Below are 27,104 nucleotides of genomic sequence, written 5' to 3'. Positions count from 1 at the left end.
GGTCAGGAGTTCGAAACCAGCCTGGCCAACATAGTGAAACCCCATCTTTACTGAAAATACAAAAATGAGCTGGGTGTGGTGGCGTGTCCCTGTAGTCCTCAGCTACTCAGGAAGCTGAGGCAGGAGCATTGCTTGACCTGGGAGGATGAGGTTGCAGTAAACTGAGACGTGCCACTGCGCTCCAGCCTGGATGGCAGAGTGAGACTCTATCTCCAAAACATATAGATTAAAACCAAACAAGGAGAATGTAGGAATTAAATAGAGTTACAGGTTTACTTATGTGTATTGCTGACAGACATTCTTTAAAAATATAATTCAAGAGCAAGGATAATGATCCTAAGTAGGTACTGAATTCTTTAAAGGGACAAGGAAACCTACTGCTAGAAGACAACTATTGACAATATTCATCTGAGAGCACACCCTGTCTGTCCTCTAGAATCCACAGAGGCAGATTAAGATAGGCTATAGTAAAAAGAAATAAATACATTTATAATTCATATTCATCTCAAATGCAAAAAGCCTAAGCAAGAATCATACAATATTAAAATATTTAAGTACCCTCAAATATTCAACAAACAGACTTATATCTAGTGAAATAGTTTATAAAGCACGTAGAAAAAGACTCCACAATAAAATTAATATCCTTAAATGGGAAGATAGGCTATTAGGAAAAGAATCAATGAGAAAAATGGAAAATAAGAATATTACTGCCAAAAGTAAAGTTTAACAGACTAACAGAAATGGACAGAATTGAGTAAGGAATTAGTGAACTGGAAGATGACTGGGATTCCCCCAAGATAAATTCAGAAACCAAAGAAAATAAAATATTAGACAAAAGTTAAGACATATGGACACCAAATTTAGAAACTCCATTTGTCTTATAGGAGGCAAATATAGATCTCAAAGTGGAAATTTATTATGTTAAATGACTGACAGAGAAATAAAAGAGGCAGAAAAAATACTTGACTAAAATCTCTTCATAAGCTAGGAAACAGAAGGAGACATCTCTTGCCTGATACATGGGACCTACTGAATATTCAAAACAAGTATCTTTTCTAAGTGGTAAGATAATAAAAATATTACGATAAAATCAGCAACAAAGACTGATGGCCAATTTCAACAACATATTTAACATTATACTGTAAGTCCTCGACAACACCAAGAAACATCACAAAGGAAGAGGCAAGTAATCATTATTTATAGACAGTATGATCATGTATCTATAAAATCCACAAGACTCAACTGAGAAACTATTAGGCATTAATGAGATGACTCAATAAGGTGACTAGATGTAAAATGAACATTTAAGCATTAATTAAAAAAAAAAAAAAAGTAAAGGCCGGGTGCTGTGGCTCACGACTGTAATCCCAGCACTTTGGGAGGCCAAGGCAGGTGGATCACAAGGTCAAGAAATTGAGACCATCCTGGCCAGCATGGTGAAACGTCATCTTTACTAAAAATACAAAAATTAGGTAGGCATGGTGGCATGCACCTGTAGTCCCAGTTACTCGGGAGGATGAGGTGGGAGAATCGCTTGAACCCAGGAGGCAGAGTTTGCAGTGAGCCGAGATTGCACCACTGTGCTCCAGCCTGGCGACAGAGCAAGACTCTATCTCAAAAAACAAACAAACAAACAAACACACACACACACATACACAAACAAACAAAACCCCTAATAAGACAAAAAAAGGAATTCCATTCACAGTAGTTAGAAAAAAACTCACCAAATATTTAGGAATAAATCTGATATGAAATGTACAAAGACTATTGACTTCTTTCATAAATATTTACTGAACAGGCAATGGGAATACAAAGGAAAAAAATAATGACAAGCTCGTGGTACCTATACTTACAGAGTTTAAAAAGTACATTAAGGTTGAAGCCCTCATTCAAAGAATCACACTGGTAAACATATAAATAAACTGGTAAGTGCTATGAAGTTAATGATGCTTTGAGGGTATAAAAGAGGAGAAGTAAAAGGTTTCCCTGTAGAAGACATTACACTGGGAGCTGAAAAGGAATTATTTAGGTAGGGGGAAAATGTAAAAGTTATTCCAAGAAGACTGAATAGCAAAGGCCCTGTGGCAGAAGAGAACAATGATATTAAAAAAAATTGAAACTAAAAAATAAAAGAATGTGTGACAGATAGGCTGTGATAATGTCCCTATTTATCCTTGAAGATATACATGTCCTAATTCCTGGAACCGGTGAATGATATTTTACATGGCAAGGAGGACTTTTCAGATGTGATTAGGGATCATGAAGTGGGGAAGTAATTGCCAAAGGCCCACTGCAATCACAAGAGTACTTACAAGAGAAAGATAAAGGGTAAAAGTCAGAGCAGCCATGTGATGATGGAAGCAGAGGTTAGAGTGATGAGGTCACAAGTCAACGAATGCTGGTAGTTTACAGAATGGGAAAATGGATTCTCCTGTAAAGGTTCCAGAAGGAACCAGTCTTGCTGATACCTTGACCTTAGTCCTTTGAGATCCTGATTGTGGACCTCTGACCTCTAGAATTATAGGAAAATAATTTATTTTATTTTAAGCCACTAAGTTTATGGTGATTTTTTTATGGTAGTAATAGAAAAATAATATAAAATTTGACATATATATGTTCTTTAAATAGAAAATAACAACCATTCAAGTAGAACTGACGAATTCTTACCATGGAATTATATTAACATGGTCAATTACAGAAGGTATTACAAAATAATACATTGTTATAGAATAAAGGGAAAGAATAAAACATAAGTATCATTAAATTTTCCACACTTAGAACATACAGAGATGAATCGGTATTTTTTATACATATTGTAAAAGTATACTGTCAATAGATTACACATGGTAAAATGAGGCCTTTGACCACTTGATATTTTCAGTTGAGTATTAAGGATATTAGACAGTATTCCTACTAACATGAAAGATAAGATTTGCTTCATATACATATATAGTTACATAAAATTATATATATGTTATTAAATGTTATGCATTACACTGTTGATGGGAATATAAACTCGTACAACAACTATGAAGAACAGTATGAAGGGTTCTCAAGAAATTGCAAATGAAATCATTATCTTGAAGAGACATCTGCACATCTATGTCTATGGCAGCACTATTCACAATAGCAAAGATGTGGAGTCAACCTAGGTGTCCAACAAAAGATGAATGAATAAAGAAAATGTGGTATATATACACAATGGAGTACTATTCAGCTATAAAGAAGGATGGAATCCTGACATTTGAAGTAATGTGGATGGAACTGGAGGACATTATATTAAGTGAAATAAGTCAGGAACAGAAAGTTAAACACCACATGTTCTCACTCATATGTGGGAGCTAAAAAAGTTGATCTCACAGAAGTATTATAAAAAGAAGAACAGAGGATACTAGATGTTGGGATGGGTAGGGGGTAGGGAAGGAGAGGGAGAGATTTGTTAAAGGATGTACATTTACTGCTAGATAGAAGGTATAAAAGGTCTAGTGTTCTTTTTTTTGAGATGGCTAATTAAAACTTTTTTTTTTTTCTTTTGGTAGAGATGGAGCTTCATCATATTGACTAGGCTGCTCTTGAACTGCTAGCTTCAAGCAATCTTCCCACTTGGCCTCTCAAAGTGTTGGGATTACAGGTATGAGCCACCATGTGTGGCCTTAAATTCTAGAATTCTATACCACCGTAGGATGACTATAGTTAAAAATAATATATCATATCATTTCAAATAGAAGGAAGATATTTAACATTCCCAGCATAAAGAAATAATAAATGTTTGAGATGATGGATATGCTAATTATCCTGAGCTAATCACTATGTATTATATACATCAAAACATTACTCTGTACACTATGACTACGCACAATTATTAAATATCAATTTAAAAAGTAAAAAAATACAACATATAAAAAATACAACATATTTTTATTGAAAATATTATGTTCATGAGCAGCCTGGGCAACCACTTATTCATAAAAAATAAAAAATCAGCCAGGAGGGGTGGTGTGAGCCTGTGGTCCTAGCTACTCAGGAGGCTGAGACAGGAGGATCACTTGAGCCAAGGAGTTTGAGGTTACAGTGAGCTATACTCATGCCACTGCACTCTTGCCTGGGTGACACAGCAAGACCTCGTCTCCAAAAATAAATAAATAAATAAAATAAAAATAAAAATTAGATATTATATGTATAGAAATACATCAATCTGAAAATTTACATGTATAATGTCAAACATTTATGATTTTTAAATATCACAAAGGTTAATGCAGTTTTCTTGCCTCTAGAGAAATTAATAGACATATTGATAATGGTGGTCCACTTTTTCCTTTAAGTTCAGAACTAAAACACAACCATTATTTTCATTTATTAAGATTGTAGGCCGGGCGCGGTGGCTCAAGCCTGTAATTCCAGCACTTTGGGAGGCTGAGGCGGGTGGATCACGAGGTCGAGAGATCGAGACCATCCTGGTCAACATGGTGAAAACCCATCTCTACTAAAAATACAAAAAACAAATTAGCTGGGCATGGTGGCACGTGCCTGTAATCCCAGCTACTCAGGAGGCTGAGGCAGGAGAATTGCCTGAGCCCAGGAGGCGGAGGTTGCGGTGAGCCGAGATCGTGCCATTGCACTCCAGCCTGGGTAACAAGAGCGAAACTCCGTCTTAAAAAAAAAAAAAAAAAAAAAAAAAGATTGTAATAATAACTAGACTACAGTTGCAGAGAAATTTCAATCTGTAATATTTTTTGAAGAAATAATTGAAATGTCAAAATAAAAAGATTCTGAACCTGTATGTTCAAATACATAAAGCAGTAGTTTTAAAATCTATGTTTGTCTCGATCCAAAGTTCCTAGCAATAAAGCAATTAAACATAAGTACATTTATATGGTGTTTTGCTTTGAATGTATCCCCCAGATTTCACGTGTTGGAAACTTAGTCCCCAAATTCATATTAATGGTTTTTGGCAGTGGGGCTTTTGGAAGGTCATTAGGAGGAGATACGGTCACCAGGGTGGACACCCATGATGGGACTGGTGGTTTTATAAGAAGAGGAAGAGAGACCTGAGTTGGCATGCTTTTACCCTCCCACCATGTGGTGTTCTCTGCCATATTACGATGCAGCAGGAAGACCCTCGCCAGATGTTGGTGCCATGCTCTTGGATTTCCCAGTCTCCAAAACCATGAGCCAAATAAACTTCTGTTCTTTATAAATTCCACAGTTTATGGTATTCTGTTACAGCAACCAAATATGGACTAAGACATACGGTGACTTAGGAAGTCAGAAAGTAATCCTTAAGTCATATACTATATAATCTTTAAGTCATAAACAAGAGTAGTGTTTTCTATGATCAAATCAGAATTTGTTTTAAGAAATAAAAATAGGAGTTTTCTGTCTTCTGCTTGAATTAACCATGTGCGTTTTTTTTTTTTTTTTAAGTTACTGAGAAGTTTTTCTATTTTCAAACAGATACAAATCCAGACTACAAGAACAGGATCTGAAATAATAAGAGATAATTTGCCTTGATGCATTTGTGGTAAGAAAATTGCATTGCAAACTAAATTTTTTTAAAAATTCTATTATTACTGTAAGCAGAACAAATGCCCAGATGGCATGGGCCATAAAATATAATTAAGCCTTACGATATTATTATCATCAGATCTCAGAAGTGTGCTGTAGCTTAAGTTAGAGTGTTGAATATGTGAGTGGTTATAACATTTTGGAATTTTAATTTATTAGACATATACATGCAAGTAGAAATATCTACCAGTTTCAAATGATTTCCATTTTCTGCCATATGGTTGGCTTTCAGTTTTAAACACTTTGAGAATTATTTTAGAAGAAGGAATATTAACTAAAATATAAAACAACTGTACTAATTCTACTTTTTCAATCAGAAAACAGTTTGATTTCCTTAAAAAATATAATAATATGAAATACTGGCAGAAGATCACCAACAGAGAAATCAAAGGCTTGCTCTAAGACAGCTTGCTAACTACAACTAAGGTGTAAGGTACCTGGAGAGAAGAGTTTAAGGACAACTTATGCCTTGAAGAAAAGAGATTGAGGAAACAATCTTCTGAGGTTTCTTTTTGTCTAGTTATTTTGCATTTCAATAAAATGGTGACAATAACGGCAATTAGGTAACTGCTTCAAATTCTCTCATAAATAAAGCAAAGTATATAGATTATGTTAAAAAATTCATATTTGACTCATACTATGAAAAACACTGGCTAACATTTTTGATATATTATAATTGCTTAAAACTAACAGACTCACAGTATATGTAAATAAAGAGGTTATCTAAATCTGAAAATGTGTCATAGCTGTTTTAGAATCTCTGGGGATAGCTGGGCAATAAAGGTTCTTCCACAGAAACACTGGCATGCTACATGCCCTGTCTTCTTTTCACTGTTCCCTTTGCTAAGCAAGCTTGCTGACTATGCCACTGGTGCAAGGTCTAGGAAGCTGAAAAGATCCTAGGAGACCAAACACATAGTCACCGGATCCTCTGCATGTGTCATGCTTAGCAAGTCAAGCACAAAGTAAATAAAGAGAATGCAGGCAATGACTATAAGATGTAACCCATATAGGCAGCCCCCAAAACACAATGAAAAATTAAAAGGACCTTTGATGTGTTAACTCATCTGCAATATCTAATGAAAAGTGCTAGCAGCTATAATTTCCTGAGTGATTTTAATGTATTTAACTGTTCTAAGTGCTTTACACAAATAATATTCATTTTCCCAATAAAATTTGAAGTAAATATTATATTAACTGCTCCATCTAACAACTTTTTGATATAGGCATTGACAGCCTCATTTTATGCAGAAGAAAATTAAAGTTTAGAGGAGCTAAGTACCTTATACTAAAAAATACCTGAAAGCAATTAAAAACTTCCAGAAATTTTTTATAGCCAGAATGCACACCTAACACAGTAAAAGTGTGTAACATATATTAAATAAATAATAGTATATGTTAAGGTTAAAGACTAAATGCTAGCTAATATCTATGATGAGGAAGAATCACCTACAGATGAAAAACTATGAAACAGGTTTTAAATATATACATAGTGGTAAAACATACATAGCATAAAATTTATCACTTAACTATTTTTAAATGTACAGTTCAGTGCCATTAAGTACTGACCCGTACATTTAAAAGTTGTATGTTGTTATGTAATTTTTACCATTATCCATTTCCAGAACTTTTTCATCCCAAATTGAGTTTCATCCCAAATTGAAACTCTGTGTCCATTAAACAATAAGTCCCAGTCTCCCCTCCCCAACATGTTTTAATTGAAGCCTAATTATTATTGTTGTTATTATTATTTTTAGAGACAGGATCTCTCTCTGTTGCCCAGACTGGAGTGCAGTGGCCGGATTACTTTTGGGCTTGAACTTTTGGGCTCAAGATCCTCTTGTTTCAGTTTCTAAGTAGCTGGGACAGGTGTGGGCAGCATGCCTGGCTCAAGTCTAATTACTTGTTTAATTAAAATCACAAAATGTTAGTGCTTAAAGTCTTTCCATCTTAACATGTGTAAATATATGCAATTATTGAAGACTAAAAAGTTTACCTTTGAAATGCAACTATAACTTTATTTACTAAGTAGATTTAAAAGGGCAATCAGAATCATAATTCATTAATATATTATTTGCTTCCTACTGTGGCTAAGTTGCTATTAAATTTTGGGGAATGATACATAAACACGAAAGATACATATGCTGAGAAATAAAGGTATACTGCCAGGCGTTTCCAATATAAAATGGTTTTGTTTAACCATTTAAAAAAATGCTGTCTTTACTGATTAGTATTGAAAATGTATCTCTTATTATACTAGGTAAAATACAATTTATCAGACTCAATTTGGAAAAATAGATTGAAACATATATATGTATATATTTTAGTCTACAAAATGCTGAAATATATATAGGGCTTAAGTTAATAAACTGAAAATATAGGGGAAAAAAACCATAACTGGCTTGGCTATTAAGAGCAGAAAAAAGCAGTTTTAGAAAGGAGACAGAGTTATTATAAAATTATGTTTAGGCAATAGTTTTTGACATAAATATAAATAGGACACAATATCTGTGCCTCAAGACAAATCGAATGACATTAGAAGTTAATTAAGTCAATAGCATGATTCTGCTAATAAAAAAATTATATTTTAAATATGTAGGTGTAAAATTATAATACTTCTTGGTTACTTCCAGAAAATCTTTTAAAAGAATTAAAGAATAATAAGAAGATATAAGCAGCTTATCAAAAACTCATTTAAGCAATGTGACAGTTTATTGTTTATAATATTAAGTCCTCAAAATGGACTTTATATTGGCTATATAACTGAAAATATCCAAAAATATTTTATTTTCCTGGTAAGACAAGGAAATTTTGAAAAGGAAAATGCTTGAGCACAAAGTCCTTAAATAGATGCAAAATGGTATGAGGAAATACAGAATACAGAGAAGGCTATTTTCTTACACAGAGGTTCAAGTCACTAACTATCTGAAACTTTAAAAACACATTAGCCATCCAGTCTAGTGCCTTTGGTGATTAAAACAAAACAAAACAAAAGAAAACACCCACACACAAAACACCACCACATTAGTTATTATGATTATAAGTGATTGGTAAATCAAATTTTAAAAAGGTAGTGATTGAAATCCAGGAGTATTCTATAACCCTTCAAAGAGGAAGGAAAACTTACAGGGTAAGAGAGTTAGGATGTGGATGAAAACCAGGGAGGAGAGGAAGAAATCTACTCACTTTCATTTTTATATGATTATATATGACATAGGTGAGGAGAAAGAAAAAGGTTTTCTATTATTTCATTATATATTTGCATTGCATACCGATGAGAACATTCCTATAATCTCATTGGGTTGCATTGGAAAACTGCAACACAGAACATGCCCTCTTGGTCAATCTAATGATGCAGCTCTAAGGGATGTTTTTGTAAATCTGATGCTTTCCTGAATGAAATCCTAAAAGTCAGAATTTGAATACAAATGTCCCTATCTTGCCTCAGTAATCCTTTCCAGCCAAGGACTACTGGGATAGGAATCAAAAGTCCTTGTTTCTGTTACTTCCTGCGAGAGACTGGGAAAATGTACTTATTTGGGCCCGGATACCTTATACAAACCCACAGCCTTTATTCTCAATTAAAAAATGCAAAAACCTCTGAAAATCTTAACTCTTTGTCTACATGGACATAAAGCTATTTACAGTTTTTATTAACCTACTCATATGTATTAACCTATTCATAAGATTATCACATATGAGTAGGTTATGTGACTACTCATATGATTATTACAGAAATATTAATGCTTGATTATGAGGTATTTATTACCTTTTTAGTGATCATTTTAGAATAACTTATTTTGAAGTATTTTCAAACACAGAAAAGTATTCCAGAACAAAATAAAGATTTCCCGTATCACTATCACCTAGATTCCCCAATTTTGAACATTGCCCATTTTCTCCATCTTTCTCTATTTTTTAAAAATACACTCCTTCAAACATGTATGTGTATCCACTATTAGCCTTTTCTGAAGTATCCAAGAACAAGTAGCAGACATAATTCCTATCAACCTTAAATACTCTGGTATTTCTGAAGACAAAGACATTCTTCTACAGAATCACCATATAAGCCTTTGAGTCAGAAAAATCAGCATTTATACAACACTACTATCAATCTACAGACATCATTCAAACTTTGTCAACTGCCCCAGTAATGTCAGGACATTCATTCTTTTCCCATATTCTCAGTCTCTCCAGGTCTTTCACGTTCTTGACATTTTTCCAAAGATACAGAACTGTCATTCTGCAGCCTAATCATAAACTTAAGATCTATCTGTTATTTCCTCATGATCATGTATTTTTGGGCAAGAAAAACATTAACATGATACTCTGCTCTTTTCAAGGCTACACATCAAGGTGATGTGCCACAGATGAAGTTGACCCACTTGTGATGTCAACCTTGATCATCTGGTCATATTGTTCAGAAGATTTCTCACTGCCACGTCATCCCTTAGTAACTAACTAATAGTGTATAAGGGAGATATTCTGAGATTATGTCAATATCCCTTTCCTCATTAAACCTCATCAAACCCATCAGCCAGGCCTTAGTCTCCATTGAAAATGTCCATTTGAATTGAACTGTAGTTGACAAACTGTGACTGTCAAATGGTAATTTTTTATTTTGCTTTTTATCATTCCTTTGATGTTTAATATTTGGTATTCTACGGCAGGGGAGAGATTTATTTTCCTACCTATCTATGCATCCATCTATCTCAGTAAGGGCTCATGAATTTCCATTTTATTTAATGTTTTCCATTATTTACTTTGATGCTCAAGTTTCCCAGTTTGGCTAGTGGGAACCTCTTTGAATTAAATCCTGGGGCTTTACTTTTCATGCTCCTATTATTCTTTGAGTATTTCCTTACTTTCTGGCACAAATTCTGGTCTCATATGGTGCCCCAATCCTAAAATTAGCTATTTTGCCAAGAGGCTTCCCTTCTCTTCCCCTCCCTTTTTTAAATGGAGGAAGAGACTCAGAAACCAGTATTTGGAGACTTGGAGTATTCCCTAGGGTTGTCACTACTTCTAGGCTCCTCAGAAGAGAAGGCTAAGAAATATACACATAAATATATAGTACATAAACTCACAGATATATCTATTTCTACATGTATTGTGTGTGCTTGAGTGTGTCTGGTGTATAATTATGAGCATTTATGTTTATTTGTTCTAAAATCATTTATTTCAAATTTCAAGCAATGTTTTATATTGTAGCAGGCTTTGATGAACAAATTTTTATTCACTATATTCATGTGCTCCATAATACATATTTTGATCTTAACCTCTTTTAGCCTTAGTCTAGTAAGATCTTCCCATAGCAATCACCGCCTCCTCATTCCATTTCCATAATCGTATTAACAAAGAAGCTTCTGCTGAGGTCAATCCGGTAGAAATATAAGAAAAATAAAATTTAAAATTTCCAGGCTAGGCATGGTGGCTCATGCCTGTAATCCCAGCACTTTGGGAGGCTGTGGTGGGTATATCACTTGAGGCCACGAGTTTGAGACCAGCCTTGCCAACATGTGGAAACCTTGTCTTTACTAAAAATACAAAAATTAGCCAGGTGTGGTGGCCCATGCCTGTGATATTGGCTACTCGGAAGGTTAAAGAGGGAGAATGGATTAAACCCAGGAAGTGGAGGTTGCAGTGAGCTGAGATTTCACCACTGTACTCTAGCCTAGGTGACAAAGTGAAATCCTGTCTCAAAAAAAAAAAAATATTCTATGGTTATAACAATGTAATTGTAAGCATGTGTATAGGAAATGTATATACTTTTTGTTCATTAGTAATATTAAAGTACAAAAAGATATAAATAAAATATCAAAGGTTTGAAAGAGTATTTTAACTAGTTAAAATCTGCTCAATAAATAACTTACAGAAAAATAAGTTTGTTTAAAATAGGCTTATATGATTAAAATTTATAAGTTTAATACAAATATGTGTTTAAAGTTTCAACTTTAAGTATACTATGCATATTCTATACCAGATTAGACTAACATGCCACCCTTGCTACAGCTGGGAAGGTTAAACAACAGTATGCAAATCTGAATTGGATAGAACAGCTGTTCAAATGCCAGGGCGTACTTAACTTGAAAATGTGAGCATTAAGTTCTGTTAAATATAAGCTACTGTTCTAGGTATGTGTATTATTTTCCTTAAAAAGTCCTTTAAAAAAAAACACAACATTTTCTGACATGCAGTAGAAGCACTACTAGAGTTCAATGGGGTTTTTAAACTTTTTCTCAACTTTCTGTAAAAATGAATGAGATAATTCTCTTCTTTATATCCTACATTCTATTCATCTCATCAGCTTCTTTTGCCAATATAAAAACGTTATCATTAATCATTGGAAGAGTGGTACTCCTTTTGATGAAACCCTGAATGCATTTCAAGTCTTCCTTTTTGACAGAAACAAGTTTAGACATTTTTAATTGTGGACAATAATTCCGTCCTGACCACATGGTATACATGTTAAATTATAAGTTGTATAAGTACTTTTCTCAAGGATAAAACCAAGAAATAAAGTCCTGAAGTTCCCAAGAATGACTACAAATACTTTATTTATAGAATCTCATCATCATTAAAAGTTCATAAGATTATCTGTAAGTGAGGAGGTGGCCCATTTTTCCATTTATTAGGACCTAGAATTTTAGTAAGATGATTTTAAAGAATTTGCTTTTGAGAGAAGCCTCCTTAATCTGGTCTCAAAACAAACAAACAAACAAAAAAAACCAGGCCTTCCTCTTCCATTATAATTAAGAAACTGAAATGAAAGCCCTGATGTAGAGAAAACCCACTTATAACACAAGAAACACAAAAGCTAGGTACTGAAGATATTATTATCCTACTGGAAAGGGAAACTAGGACCTAGAGATAACTCTTCTAAAGTCACACAGGAAAGCTGCAGCTGTTAACAAGAAACCAGTTTAAGATTCATTCCATTCAGCATGTTACTCCTTTGAGTGGGCAGTGGAGAGTCCACATCCCTTCATTCCTTCTCTAATAAACATGGGGCACAAGCCTTGTGTCAGAAACTCTGCTAGGTTTGGGAGAATCAAAGATGAGCAAGACACTCGTAGTCTGTATTTATGGAATTGAGTATTTAAGTAGGGAATGATAAAAGTAATTGCAATGTAGTGTGGTTACTGCTATGACAGAGAAAGTACAGGATGCTATCACAGCATAAACGAAGCTATCCAATCTAGACTTGGTATGGATAGATCAGAGAAGCCCTGAGGGAAACAGTGACATTTAAACTGCAGCCTGAAGGATACACAGAATTTAGCTTGGCTGAGACCACAGTTGTAGGAGGCGGAGGGGCTGTTAGATTGGGGCTACTGCTCCAAACACAGGCAACATCATGTGTGAATGCACATTGGAGGAACTGGAATTAAGTGGAGCATAGGAAAACTCCTGTTTTGCTGAACTTTTCTTGCTTTTCTGCAAAGCCAAGGTAGAGAACTGGCACCTGTCATTCTGTACTCTTTCAAAATGGACAAGAGGGCAAGTAGTCAACGTGCTAGGGTAGCTAGGACTTTACTGTGCCCTGCAAATGAAAAATTGATGGCCTACCTTTTTCTACGTAAAGATTAGGTCAATTTAGAAACTGTTCTTTAAATCGTTTTCAAAATTCATTATATATAGTAGGGAAAAGATTCTATCAGTAGAAGTACTTTTTTTTTTTGATACTACATCATAGCACTTAGTGACCATATTAACTTAGGCTAGTTACATTGTATCTCTAGATTTCCTAGCCATTAACATGAAGGTCTGAAAAACATGGTCTGCACTTTCCTCCCCAACTCTAATATTTGGGCTACGTTAATAATAAAACCATCAGGATCATAGTATCAAAACTCTGCTCTTTGACAGCCCTGGATTCCTTCAAGTCAGTTTAGAAATTTTCCAGTTCAACCAGAGCAGCTCCAATATTGTTAGATTTCTTTATTGGACTTTTGACTAAGAAGTTTCTCAAACTTTCACAGCTTAAAAATTTGAAAACCACCTTTTGTCTCACTGTTCTGTTGCATAGACAAAATACTTAAATCCTTACTTAGTTACTTAAAACATGGGGGCAATTCTCCTACTGGTCTGAAAGGCCAAATCTATGCATTCTTTAATGATGTTTCAATATCATATTTATTTTTCAGTGCAAAGTTAATATTAAGAGATATCATAAATTCTATCAAAATCACCAGCTATGTGTCATCTTGGGATGAAAAGCAGCTATGTGTCATCTGGGGATATCTAATTAGGAAAAGTGGTATGATAAATATTTATATTCCTGGTTCAAAAATTATTATTGTAAACCTTGTGCTTATTGTCTTAAATTGAGAAATCAGAAACTTCAGTCATTAAGTATGTCCTTTAGTTAAACAAGTGTAAATATATGTACCATTCCATTTGGTAAGAGTAAAAAAAACCACTGGGAGTAAGACAATCCTAAATTTACCATGGATTAATTTTTAAGCTCGAAGCTAAAATTGAGGCTTTATAAATGAGAAAATGATGTACTAAAAGCAAGACACTAAATCAATTTTAAACACCATACACAATTTATGCCTGACTTTAAAACTCATCCACAAAACATTAATCTACACAAAGGCCAGAAGCTGAATGAAGCATAATTTGTGAAACTGATACCTTTCATCACAACCTCTAACTGAAAAGGTCATTAGATATATTATATCTAAGTGAGCAGCTTATCCCTGCTTCATTACTGATAATTAAGACAAGTAATATTTTCTTGACAGTAATGTGTCCGTTAACAGATATAGTCTACTTTGCATAAAATAAGCATTAATTACCATAGTACTATCCCAGATTAAAAAAAAATTAAATACTTATGTAACATGGTTTCATCATTTTTTCCTTAATTTCCAGGCTCAGAAAACATAAGGTACATATTAAGAAATTCATCTTTAGTCATGTTTTAAATTCATAAGGTACATAACAAAATAGGTATTCTGAAAAAGCGACGAATGAAAGTGAAGGCACCTGTGATGGGGTATCATTTAAATTGTCTGTACTAACTTGCTTTGCTCTGAGCTATGTGAAATGCCAGAAGCAGCTATTCTTTAATGTTGAAACTTTTGAAGTCTTAATGTAGGAAATTTGGGGAAGTATACAATCGTCTCTAAACTGACTGAAATCCAAGAAGTAGTGTAAACAGCCAAAAAAGTACACCTTTAAAAGACCTTGAATAAGAAAGACATGATTTGTCTTTGCTTTTTGGGTATTTAAAAAAAGGAAAAAAAAAAAAAAACCCCACATGAAACTAAGTACTGAGTAAAGAAAACCTCACTATTACTGGTAATGACTTGCTACTACCAGATAAGAATTTTGTTGTTTTTGGCCAGAGGCAAGATTTTCAGGGCCAACATTTTTTTTTTTAAAGAAATAAGAAAGATCAAAATAAAATGAGAGTATGAAACTAACAGAATTATGCTTTTTTTTTTTTATCAACTCAGACTTTGTAAATTCAGTGTAAGAGGATAAAGATCAAATTGGGATAACTGTGTCTCACATATGAAGTTTGAATTTTACTTTCCACAAAGCTATAGAAAAAACTCATATTTTAGTACAAAAAATCCATTGCAATATTACAGATATAAAATGTATATTTTCTTTTTAAGAAAAAGAAAGAGTATTTGACTGGTCAGTCATCAAACATTACTTGAGATTCTACTGTGCATGCTCCCTGTCACCTGAAGGAAGGTGAGGCAGATGGACTGGATTGTGGCACAGGTTTCTTTTAATTTGCCACATCTAGAAAAGGAGGAAAACAGCTATGCCCCAAATGTTGGCAATTTAGCTAGTAGAATGAGGTGGAACAGATGGGCTTTTGAGTCAGCTACTCCTCTGACTGAATCTTGGCTTTGCTATTCAGCAGACATTTGATCTTGTGTAGGCACTCTCTTGAGCCTCAGGTCTTTCACATGAAAAAAATCAACTAATATATTTATTCTGCAGGAATTATTTTAAGGATTAGATGAGATAATGCCTATGATACACACGTTATTTTATTTTTCTTACTTCCTTAGAGTAATATTGTTTTGGGTCCATCTCACAGGGACCATGAATATTTCCCTGGTATATGGAGGATGGTGAAGAACAGAGTTATTGTCTGCTAATAAGCACTTTTCCAGGTTTCCATTAGCAAAGCAATGCTTCTTTGCCTGTGTGAAAAACCACCACTACCACCACTGCCACAATAACCTGATGAGAAAGGTGCTATTATTGTCTCCATTTAATAGGTGAGAAAACTGAAGCAGAAGGACATTATTTGCTGAGCTCACACAACCAATAAGTGGTAGAGTCAAGTTTCAAATTCAGGTTGTTGAACTATAGAGCCTCATTCTAAATCACTATGCCATACTACTTTTTAGAATACATAGAACGTAAGACGGGAAATCAGTGGCCACAGACTTCCTATTTAGGGGCTTTCACATAATATAATTCTCCAGTCTTTCTTCCACCCTCCATTTGGACAAATGCATCAACCCAGAGAGCAGTTGGAAAGAAGAAATGCACTACATCCACCCAGTGTGCTAGCCATTTCTCCCTCCCCCTCCCTCTCCCTCTCCCTCTCCCCCTCTCTCTCTTTTTGGGACAGTTCTTTTTTTGCCCAGGATGAAGTGCAGTGGCACAATCAAACCTCACTGCTGACCTATGAACTCCTGTGTTCAAGTGATCCTCCTGCCTCAGCCTTCTGAGTAGATGGGACTACAGGCATGCACCACCATACTTGGCTAGTTTTAAGAATTTTTTGTAGAATCGAGGTCTTGCTATATTGCCCATATTGGTCTTCCACTCCTGGCCTCAAGTGATCCTCTCACCACTCAGTAGGTGAGAGCCACTGTACCCAGCTTGCTACTGTTTTCAAAGTAAAGATGAACCTATTCAAGCTACTCTCACAGGACAAGATACCAATTAACAATTAATTATACTTTAATCAGTATACCAAAAAGTCTATACCTAAAAGCTTCTCAAGGCATTAATGCGAACCCTGTGCAAGGTGCTTATATGCCATAGGAATTTTGTTCAGCATTCCACTCAATGACAAAATTAACAAATTGCATAAATTGCAGAAACCAAATATATTAGTCTAGATCTAATTTATCTCCCAATGATAAAAGCTACAACCAGGAAGTCCCCTCATTTTCCCCCTCTAACCCTCGTAAATTTGTTCTCTTTTTATGTAGGCTCAAATTAATCTAGTATGTATGTAGAAGTTGGGGACTTTCATAGTTTCCTATCTCTAGGCACTTCTATGTACTGTTCACTCTTCACAGGTCAGTGACTATACATATTAGTAAAATAATAGCAATATTGGAAGTTCATTTTCTGATATAATATTACTAATTCTATATTTCTTGAGTGTATACTCTGCCTAGCACTGTCCTGTACAGATTTTAAATATTATACAAAGTAGTACCTTATTGTTCTATTTACTACATGAAATGTTTGACATTAATGAAACATGACATAGTACTGTATTCTATTATGAAATTTCCTCTACTTCAATATACCTGGTAAGACTTAGTGGGGGTCAAAAAGATCAAAAGGGTGGGAGGAAAGAATGCCTGAAAGATTAGGTTTATCTTTAGATTTTAGTTGAAATTCAACTACTTGGGTTATGACTTTCAAAGGGCAATTATTTTTAGCTAAATAAGTAGAAAATTGGTCGTGGTAAGCAGGTATGTATCTCCCAGGGGTGAGGATGGAGGTGGGGATAGGGAGAAACCATTCCCTTGCATTATAGCAAATGATACAATAATTTCATATTCATACATATGAACAGCATTAGCATAACATCATTCTTTGTAGAAAGGGATGTTAACATTTAGAAGGTTGTAATTATTTTAGGAATAATGAATTTCTCTAAGGCATCTGTTTTTTCCAAAGTATTTTGGTTAAAGCCTGATTTGCGTGAAAACATAAATAACCTCTTGCTCCAGACTCAGAACATCAGCAAGCTTTAACAGATGGCCTCATTTAAAAATCATTTGTTAAGATATCTCACATTTATCCAACATGCTGTCAACGTTTTCCTTTTATTCAATCGTGATTTTACATATTTCTGTCATAAATATTTTTTAATCCTGTGCATTCATGGAAATCACACAATTTAGTATTTATACTTAATTTGGTTTGGGGTAACCCTGATTTTTTTAAACTTATGCCATTAACGAAAGTATTATAGAACGATTAATTATAGAGAAACACAAAGTTTAACATTAACTCGTGAAAATGCAATCAAAAGCAACATTTTAATCAAGGAACAAGGAGAAAACCAAAAGAATAGAAAAATTATCTATCCTGTACCCATCCTCTATTATTCTTTCCTTCTCCTTTCTTTCATTCTCAAGAATCTGGAACAGAGAATTGATACTTGCTGTCTCTATTTCCTTACCTCCCGTTCACTTTTTATACTTTCCAAAGAAATTGCAAAAGCCATTCAATCTTTAATCAACTACATGTAATTAAGGTTTTGAGTCCTATACTTCTTGGTCAATGGTCACCTTATAAGCCTCATATTGCAAAATGTAACAGACTTCTCTATCTATGAGTCAATTGCTGACTTTCTATTCATTCCTCAGTGCATTTGGCATCATTCATTACTCCCTCAAAATGCTCTCTTCCCTCAATTTCCATGAGACCACTCCACATGAATCTTCTGCCTTCTTCTCTTCTGAATCTAAACATTTTTGATATTACATATTCTAATGTCTTCAACTACCAGCTATATGATTCCCAAATTTACATCTCTGAATCATGTATCTCCCTGGAACAAATTCACATATCCAAATGTTTAAATGTTATAGATACCTGTATGTCCTATTCTGCATGTCCCAAACAGCACATTTTCCTGTGGTCCCTATTTTAATGAAAGACACCAACCCCATCTAATTACTCAAACCAGGTATATGGGAGCCAGTTTAGACTCCTCCTTTCTCTTAACAAATAGCTAAGTTCTGTTGATTTTGTCTCATTTTTAATCATTATGATGATGGTGATGGTGATGATGATCACTTGGCTTCTGCAACACTTTTTTAACTTAACTCTTGGCCTCTAGTCTTGTCACCAACCCCACCCTGCTCCAATCTCTTTTCATACTCCTGCCAGAGTGATTTTTTTTTTTTTTTTTTGAGGCAGGGTCTCACTCTGTTGCCCAGTCAAGGAGTGCAATGGTGTGCTATCTGCTCACTGCAACCTCCACCTCCCAGACTCAAGTGATCCTCCGACCTCAGCCTCCCAAGTAGCTAGGACCACAGGTGTGCACTACCATGCCCAGCTAATTTTTTTTTTTGTAGAGATGGGCCTTCACCATGTTGCCCAGACTGGTCTTGAACTCCTGGGCTCAAGTAATCTGCCTGTCATGGCCTCCCCAAATGCTGGGATTACACTTGTGAGCCACTGCACCACACCCAGAGTGATATTTCTAAAACACAAATCTGATTGGTAATCTCTACATCCTTTAATGGCTCCCCATTACCCATGGGAGAGAATTCAAAATTGTTAGACAAAAATCACATTATGATCTGCCTCTCTTGGAGGGCTTCCCTCTTTTATCCACGTTTAATCTGAAGTCTTAATAAAATAGTCAGATGCTTGCATCTAATTATAGTGAATATGTTTGTATTTAAGATAATTAAGATTACAAGCTATTCTATACCAAACAAAACAAAACAAAATCCAGAAGATCATGAAAAATCAGAAATATGGTACAGGGAGAGTCCAGAATAAAAATTAGTTTCAGAGGCTGGGCACAGTGGCTCATGCCTATACTTCCAACACTTTGGGAGGCTGAGGTGGGTGGATCACAAGGTCAAGAGATGGAGACCATCCTGGCCAAAATGGTAAAACCCTGGCTCTACTAAAAATACAAAAATTATCTGGGTGTGGTAGTGCGTGCCTGTAGTTCCAGCTACTCTGGACGCTGAGGCAGAATTGCTTGAACCTGGGAGACCGAGGCTGCAGTGAGCCAAGATCACGCCACTGAACTCTAGCCTGGCAACAGAGTGAGACTCGGCCTCAAAAAAAAATTAGTGTCAGGATAAATAATAACAGACTAGACTTTCTTGGTATTGACTATACTGATTAGAGAAAGAAGATAATTACCTTAATTGTATTAGGGCTAACATGACAAGATAAATAATTACTAATATATAAAATGTATGTATTTTTCACAGGTGAGCTTGGCTTTCATTTTGACTAAGTCATAAAGCCTAGTGGAAGCTTAGAAAAGAAAACTGTATTATAAGAGATTACAGAGAAGTTATGTGGTAACCCCTTGAAAAGAAAATTTCAACATATAACTTTTATTCATAAAAGTATTAATATGCTATAATCATTTAACAATATATAGGGAAGAAATATTTAAAAAATAAACTTTATTAATAAAATTAAAGTCTCACATTTCATACGTCTTCACTAATTTATTTAAGGTTGGATTCAAATCTGTTAAGTTTCAATTCTTCTGTTACAAATTTGTAATTTACTACACTGTTCTCTAAGTAATTGCACTATTGCACTGAACCCCATCTCAATTAATTTGTAATTAGAAATACAGAGTAAAAAAAATGTACAGGTTGGGTAAATTATTCAGTAATTTTAGGTATCTTTTGTCAATTAAACTTCCTTTGCTATTATGATCCTTTCTTTCTGCATAACTTCTTGTAACAGCTTTTCAGTATTATGTCTTAAAGTATATGCATGGGTACATATATTGAAATTATCTTATAATTTGTTTAGTAAGATAAAAATCAGGAATATCAGCAGCCCCTTGGAAGTGCCCTCAACTCCCTTCCAGACACTCCCTGTGAAGACAGTGTCCTGGGCTTCTTTCTAAGTCTATTGTTTTGTCTTTCATATCAGATTACAGTCCATCTGGAATTGCTTTTTGTTTATGATGTGAAGAAGGGGTCAAGATTTACTTTTGTTTTTCATATGGATCATACGGATACCTGTGGACTGAGTACTATTTATTGAAAAGCACGTCCTTCCCCATCTGTACTACAGTGTTATTTCTGGAGTAAGTCACAGGTGCTCATATATGTGTGGATCTGTTTCTGGACTCTTTTCTGTGCTGTTTGGTTACAGTGATCTGTCCTACGTCAATACCATAAATCTTGATATAGGGTAGTCCTCCAGCTTTGCCGTGCATAAAGATTACTTTTTGGGGTCGGGTACTGGGGTTCATGCCTTTAATCCCAGCACTTTGGGAGGCTGGGATGGGCGGATCACTTGAGGTCAGGAGATTAAGACCAGCCTGGTCAACATGGTGAAACCCCATCTCTACTAAAAATACAAAAATTAGCCAGGGTGGTGGTGCACATCTGTAATTTCACTACTTCAGAGGCTGAGGCAGGAAAATGACTTGAATCCTGAGGTGAAGGTTGCAGTGAGCCAAGACCAATCCAGTGCACTCCAGCCTGGAAAGGGAGATACTGTTTAAAAATAAATAAATAAACATTATCTTTTTGGTCCTTTGCATTTTTTTATTTTACAAAATTTATGCTGGGATTTTCATAGGGACTGCATTGGTTATAAACATAAACTCTGGAAGAAGTGACACACCAATTTATGGTTGTAGTAGCTTTAGTCAGACTTTCAAAGTTGTGCAGGATGTAGCAGTTCTTCATTGGGTAGGACTTTGCAGAGCATTGTCGAATGCCAGAATACCCTAGCCTCATGTACTAAATATTACTGACAATCACTGTGATAACCAAAACCATGTTGATATCAAAGGAAGACTGAAAAAGTTCATTCAGTAATGTTTCTTTCCTTCCCTTCGAGTCTACAATTTCTATTGTTCATTCATTTAATAATCCTTTACGTACTATCTACCAAGTTATCTTTTCTACTTCTTAGCAATTTTGGAAATTTATATCTAGCTAATTGAATTTATCCTATAGTACAGATGGAAGAAATCTCTTTATTATTAAATTGTGAATTCTTTAAAATAGAAACAATGTCTTATTTTTGTATCTCTAGCACCCCCTACATAGCAGGTTCTCAGATGTTTGGCATATTACCTTAATAGACCATAAAATAATTTTAATTCATCTAGAACATTAATTTTAAAATGCCCATGGTCTTGGAACTTGCAGAAATTATGAAGGATTTACATGTTTACAAAGGAAAATTTCATTGGTGTTTCACAAAATTTAGAAGAGCTTGAGCCTGTTTCATGTGTCCTAGAGTAAAATTCAAAATAAAACACTAAATTTGCCATTTTGAAATTCCAACAGTATAATTTCTATTATAGTTGTTTATGTCAGTTTTTTCTACTAGACTATAAGCTCTTCATGGGCAGCAGTTGTGTTAATACATATTTGCATCCTCACAAAAGGCCTGGCACATGGTATTATCTCTTATACTTACTCAGCTTGAGCTAATACAGTATGGTACAAAATGTACAAAAATGAGTAAACTGAACAATGAATGCCAAGGTGCTAACTTTACAAACACAAAAAACAATCTGTAATGCAACTGTTAGGCTAGGCTCAGGTAGTAGGTGAGATTTGAGGTCAGCTCTGAATATGTATGTGAGATCTCAGCAGGGGCAAAGATATTAAGCATCCTGGAAATGTGACCAAAGTAGTGTTACCAGACTTACTGCTTCAGCACCTTTCTAACAATAGCAGCTAGTGAGGAAGGCAAACATATAAAGAAGCACCTATGAGTTTTACTAAAGGGCCACTAATTTTACAGCCTGGAGTAATCTATGATTCTTCCTCCTCTTTCACCATTCAGATCCTGGCAAACATCAAGTACAGTATTAAGTATAGCTCTTCATTTAAATCTTAGATTTGTCAATATCTCTGCTGAAACTGTTGCACAGTTGGATGGGATGCTGACATTACAGAAGCACTAAATCGACATCAGTATCTGCTTACCTTTAGACTTGTTCTGTTTGAAATATAAAGGCCTATTTGTTCAAGGGCCTATCAGTTTTCTTTTACATGCACTGTAACCATTTCCTCACTGATGTATCTTATGTCCATGTTCTTCCAGATCACCAAAAAATGTTACTTTCCCTTTCAATCTGCTTCTAATTTGCCTTCAAATAGATATAACATCTCTCTCCTTCAGTCTCATAGGATTTTGTGCTTCTTTATTACACTTAGGATTTTTTGCCCTGTATTGATTTTTGCACATCTATCTAATTATTGTATTCACTTTTCTGGTGGAAAAATGGTGTTTTACTTATTCGCTTTATACATAGTAGGTGTCTAATTTTCCGAACTGATTTAGACTAAGCATACTTTACTTCGGTATGAGTGTTTACAAACAATTCTAATGGTATGATGCAAAGTTTGTGTACCTAACAAATCAAACCCTGTTTTTGCTGCCCTTCCAGAAACCCCACTCACAATGTAGAACCAAGCCTAATTATATATGATTGCTAGATGAATTTAAAATGTTTTTCTCTTCTCAGCTTGAATATATATTTCAGAAGGAGGAAAGCCGGAAATCTTCAGACCTATCATTCCCCTCATGATAAAAAGTCAGATTTCAAAAAAAAAAAAATCTAAATATGTGAGTGTGAATTTTTACAAAAATAGAAGTCACTAAGTTAGCTAATTTCAACTGTTATTAATGAGTCAGGATATACTGACATTTATACGTTTCATCATGAAAACCTCAGATTAATAAAGCTATGATCATATATATTTTTTTTTTTGAGACGGAGTTTTGCTCTTGTTACCCAGGCTGGAGTGCAATGGCGCGATCTCGGCTCACCGCAACCTCTGCCTCCTGGGTTCAGGCAATTCTCCTGCCTCAGCCTCCTGAGTAGCTGGGATTACAGGCACATGCCACCATGCCCAGCTAATTTTTTGTATTTTTAGTAGAGACGGGGTTTCACCATGTTGACCAGGATGGTCTCGATCTCTTGACCTCGTGATCCACCTGCCTCGGCCTCCCAAAGTGCTGGGATTACAGGCTTGAGCCACCGCGCCCGGCTATGATCATATTTTATCTTTTTTGATATATCAGCTAATTAATACCTCAAAAATACTCAATTTGGGAACACCTGAGCTTCTCAAAATGAATTAATTGTATTTTAAATTGAGTTTTTACAGTGCCTAACAGAGTTTTATTTCAACTCTGTATTGTAAAGTATTATCACTTTACATTAAATGAGTATACCTTAGAATTCCTCCTTAACAATTTCATTACTAAGCTCTGCCAAGAAACTTTTCAGGATATAGGTTCATCTACTGTGCAGTCTATTGAATACAAGTTTAGAAGATTAAATACAACCTTCTCTATTACATAAAACATTCTCTAACACTCAAAGGCAGTGGATTTAAACATATTTTAATTGTCAGTTACTTCAAATGATACGTATGAAACAAATAAAAAACATGTGCTCTGATTCAAGCAAGGGTAAGTGTTCTCCTTGCCCTTTGCTTCCTTCTTGCTTATTATATCCCTCCACAACCTCCATCCCAAACTCAACCAGCAATTCCAGAAGATCTTCCGTGGAACCACTAGGGCCCGAGTATTTTGCAAACCAATGCTCTAGGGTAAATATGCTCCAAAAACTAATGATGCAAGTGCAGAAATATTTTCATAAATATTATTTTAGCAAAATGGGATTCTTGCCAGTTTCAAGATGTATTATATCTAACTCAATTCCTTCTGCATAGTAAAGAATCATTAAGTGCTTAATTTTCTTCATGATGATATTGCAATAATAAAAAGTACAATGGAGACCTCTGGTTTCCATTTCCGGATTTAAGGAGCTTGGAAGTTGCCATTCATGTCTCCACAAGTAAAAACTGAACAAATTGAAAAATAACAAATCTTAGCTCCATCACAGAATTGAGGTCACAGGGAAAACCACCACCGTCTACAATTGTAGAGATGACAGGAGGATACAGAGAATCACAACTTACCCAAGTAAAAGCCTGAGAGAAAAAATCTCCACAGGAACCAGTACCAAAAGAATTGTGAAAATCTAAACTGTAAAAGACAAACTGTTGGAAGCTCAGGATGGACATTAGAGAGTACAAAACTCCAGGGAGACCCAGCCATAGGAATGAAAGACTCAATACTGTCAAGATTTCAGTTCTTTCCAACTTGATCTATAAATTCAAAGTAATCCAAATAAAAATCCAAGCAAGTTATTTTATGGATATTGGCAAACTGACTCTAAAGTTTATATGGAAAGGTAAAAGACCCATAATAGCCAACATGATACTGGAGAACAAAGTTGCAGGACTGAAATTATCTGTTATGGGCTGAATTGTGTCCCTCCAAAATTCATATGCTAAAGCCCTTAGGTAAAGTATCTCATAGTAACCATATTTGGGTATAAGGTCTTTAAGAAGGAAGTAAGTTAAAAGGACATCTTTAGGGTGTGCCCTAATCCAATATGACTGGTTTCCTTATGAGAAAAAGAAATTTAAACTCAGATAACAAAGGCAAAACATAGGGAGAAACAGTCATCTACAAGCCAAGTAGAGAGGCCTCGGAAGAAATTAACCCTGCTGATATCTTGAGCTTAAACTTTTGACCTCCAGAACTGTAAGAAAATAAAATTTGTATTGTTTAAGTCAGCAAGTCTGTGGTATTTGCTGTGGTCGCACTAGCAAACTAGTATACTGCCTGACTTCAAGATTTAATATAAAGTTACCATAATCAAGACATGTGGTACTGGTGATAGAACAGACAAATAGGTCAATGGTTCACATGAATATAGTCAACTGGATTTGATATGGTCGCAAGAACATAGTCAACAAACAAATGGTATATAAAACATACAAAGAACTTTTAAAATCCAACAACAGAAAAACCAACTTAATTTAAAAATGGGCAGATGATGTGCATAGACAACCCACCAAAGAAGACAGATGGATGGCAAATAAACATGTAAAAAGACATTCCATATCATATGTCCAGAAAATTGCAAATTAAAACAATAATAAGGTGCTACTCTTATTTTCTACGTTTTAGAAAAATGGCTAAAATCCAACACACTGATAACACCAAATGTGGGAAGGATGTAGAGCAACAGGAACTCTCATTTATTGCTGGTGGGAATATAAAATGGCACAGCTACTGTGGAAGTAGTTTGTGAGAAATTTGGCAATTTCTTACAAAACGAAACATGCTTTTATATAATCTATCAATCATACTCCTTGATTTTTACCCAGTGAGTTGAAAATTTAGGTCCACACAAAAACCTGAATATGGATGTTTATACCAGTAGCTTTATTCATAATTGCCAAAACTTGGAAGCAACCAAGATGTTCTTCAGTAAGTGAATGAATAAAGAAACTATGGTACACCCACACAATGGAATATTATTTAGCACTAAAAGATATGAATTATCAAGCCACAGAAAGACATGGAAGAACCTTAAATGCATATGCATACACATACATACACACACATGCATATATATACATATATGTATGCAATAAATAAAAATTATTATTATTTTTGAGACAGGGTCTTGATATGTCACTTAGGCTGGAGTGCAGTGGTTTGTGACCTCTGCAACTTCAACCTTTTAGGCTCAAGTAATCCTCTCACTTCAGTCTCCTGAGTAGCTGGGACCACAGATGCACACCACCACACCTAGATAATTAAAAACATTTTTTTTGTAGAGACAGTAGTCTCATTTTGTGGTCCAAGCTGGTCTCAAACTCATGGCCTTAATCCATCCTCCTACCTTAGCCTCCCAAAGTGCTGGGATTACAAGCATGAGTCACTGTACCTGGCCTTAAATGCATATTGCTAATGGAAAAAAGCCAATCTGAAGAAGCTACAAACTACATAATTACATAGCATTGTGGAAAAAGCAAAACTTGTTTTTTAAAACAGTTAAAAGGTCAACAGTTGTCAGGTACTGTGGAGGGAGAAAATGGGAGGGAGAGAAGGATGAACAGGTAGAGAACAGGGGATTTGTAGGATAGTTTCATGATTCCATATGATACTGTGATGGGAATACATGTCATTATACATTTGTCAAGACCCAAAGAATGTCAAAACAGAGTGACTCTTAGTGTAAAGTATGGACTTTAGTCAATAATAATTTATCAATATTGGCTCACCAATTGTAACAAATATTCCATACTAAGGAAAGATGTTAATAATAGAGGAAGCTGAGGAATGAGTGGATGGGTATATGGGAACTCTAAAATTTCCTTTCAATTTTTCTGTAAGCCTTTTAAAAACACTTTAAAAAAATCAATTAATCAGTTTACATCAGTGTCAAGTATTTCATTACATTCTAGTTTTTTTCCCTTAAATTACATTGGCATAACCTAAAGACCTATTTTTGCAGATTATAATGCAAGTGGACATTTTTAGTAAACTTCTATAACCGTGAAAAAACTTAGAATATTTTCTAAATTTCAATGTACTACATAGTATAAAGCAGAGGTCTTAAAACTAAAAAAATGCATGCCCTTTGGGTTTTACACTTTCCAATAGCTATGTGGCCATAGGCAGTTTCAAAAGAATTCAATTTTGAGATCCTTAGTTTCCACAGTTATTCTCTTCTAAAATTAATCTACTTG

The 27,104-nt window shown here is 34.9% G+C and overlaps 1 protein-coding gene and 1 pseudogene across 4 annotated transcripts in view; both read right to left on the bottom strand.

Annotated features, from left to right (window-relative positions):
• Window positions 1-27,104, bottom strand: part of ELP4 (elongator acetyltransferase complex subunit 4) — a 257,653-nt gene that overhangs the window by 78,757 nt on the left and 151,792 nt on the right. The window lies entirely within an intron of this gene.
• LOC141584875 (zinc finger protein ENSP00000375192-like) overlaps window positions 4,680-27,104 on the bottom strand; it is a 49,017-nt pseudogene continuing 26,592 nt past the window's right edge.

The sequence above is a fragment of the Saimiri boliviensis genome, chromosome 6, assembly GCF_048565385.1.
Source record: "Saimiri boliviensis isolate mSaiBol1 chromosome 6, mSaiBol1.pri, whole genome shotgun sequence".
Taxonomy (NCBI): domain Eukaryota; kingdom Metazoa; phylum Chordata; class Mammalia; order Primates; family Cebidae; genus Saimiri; species Saimiri boliviensis.
This window is presented reverse-complemented; position numbering and strand designations above follow the sequence as displayed.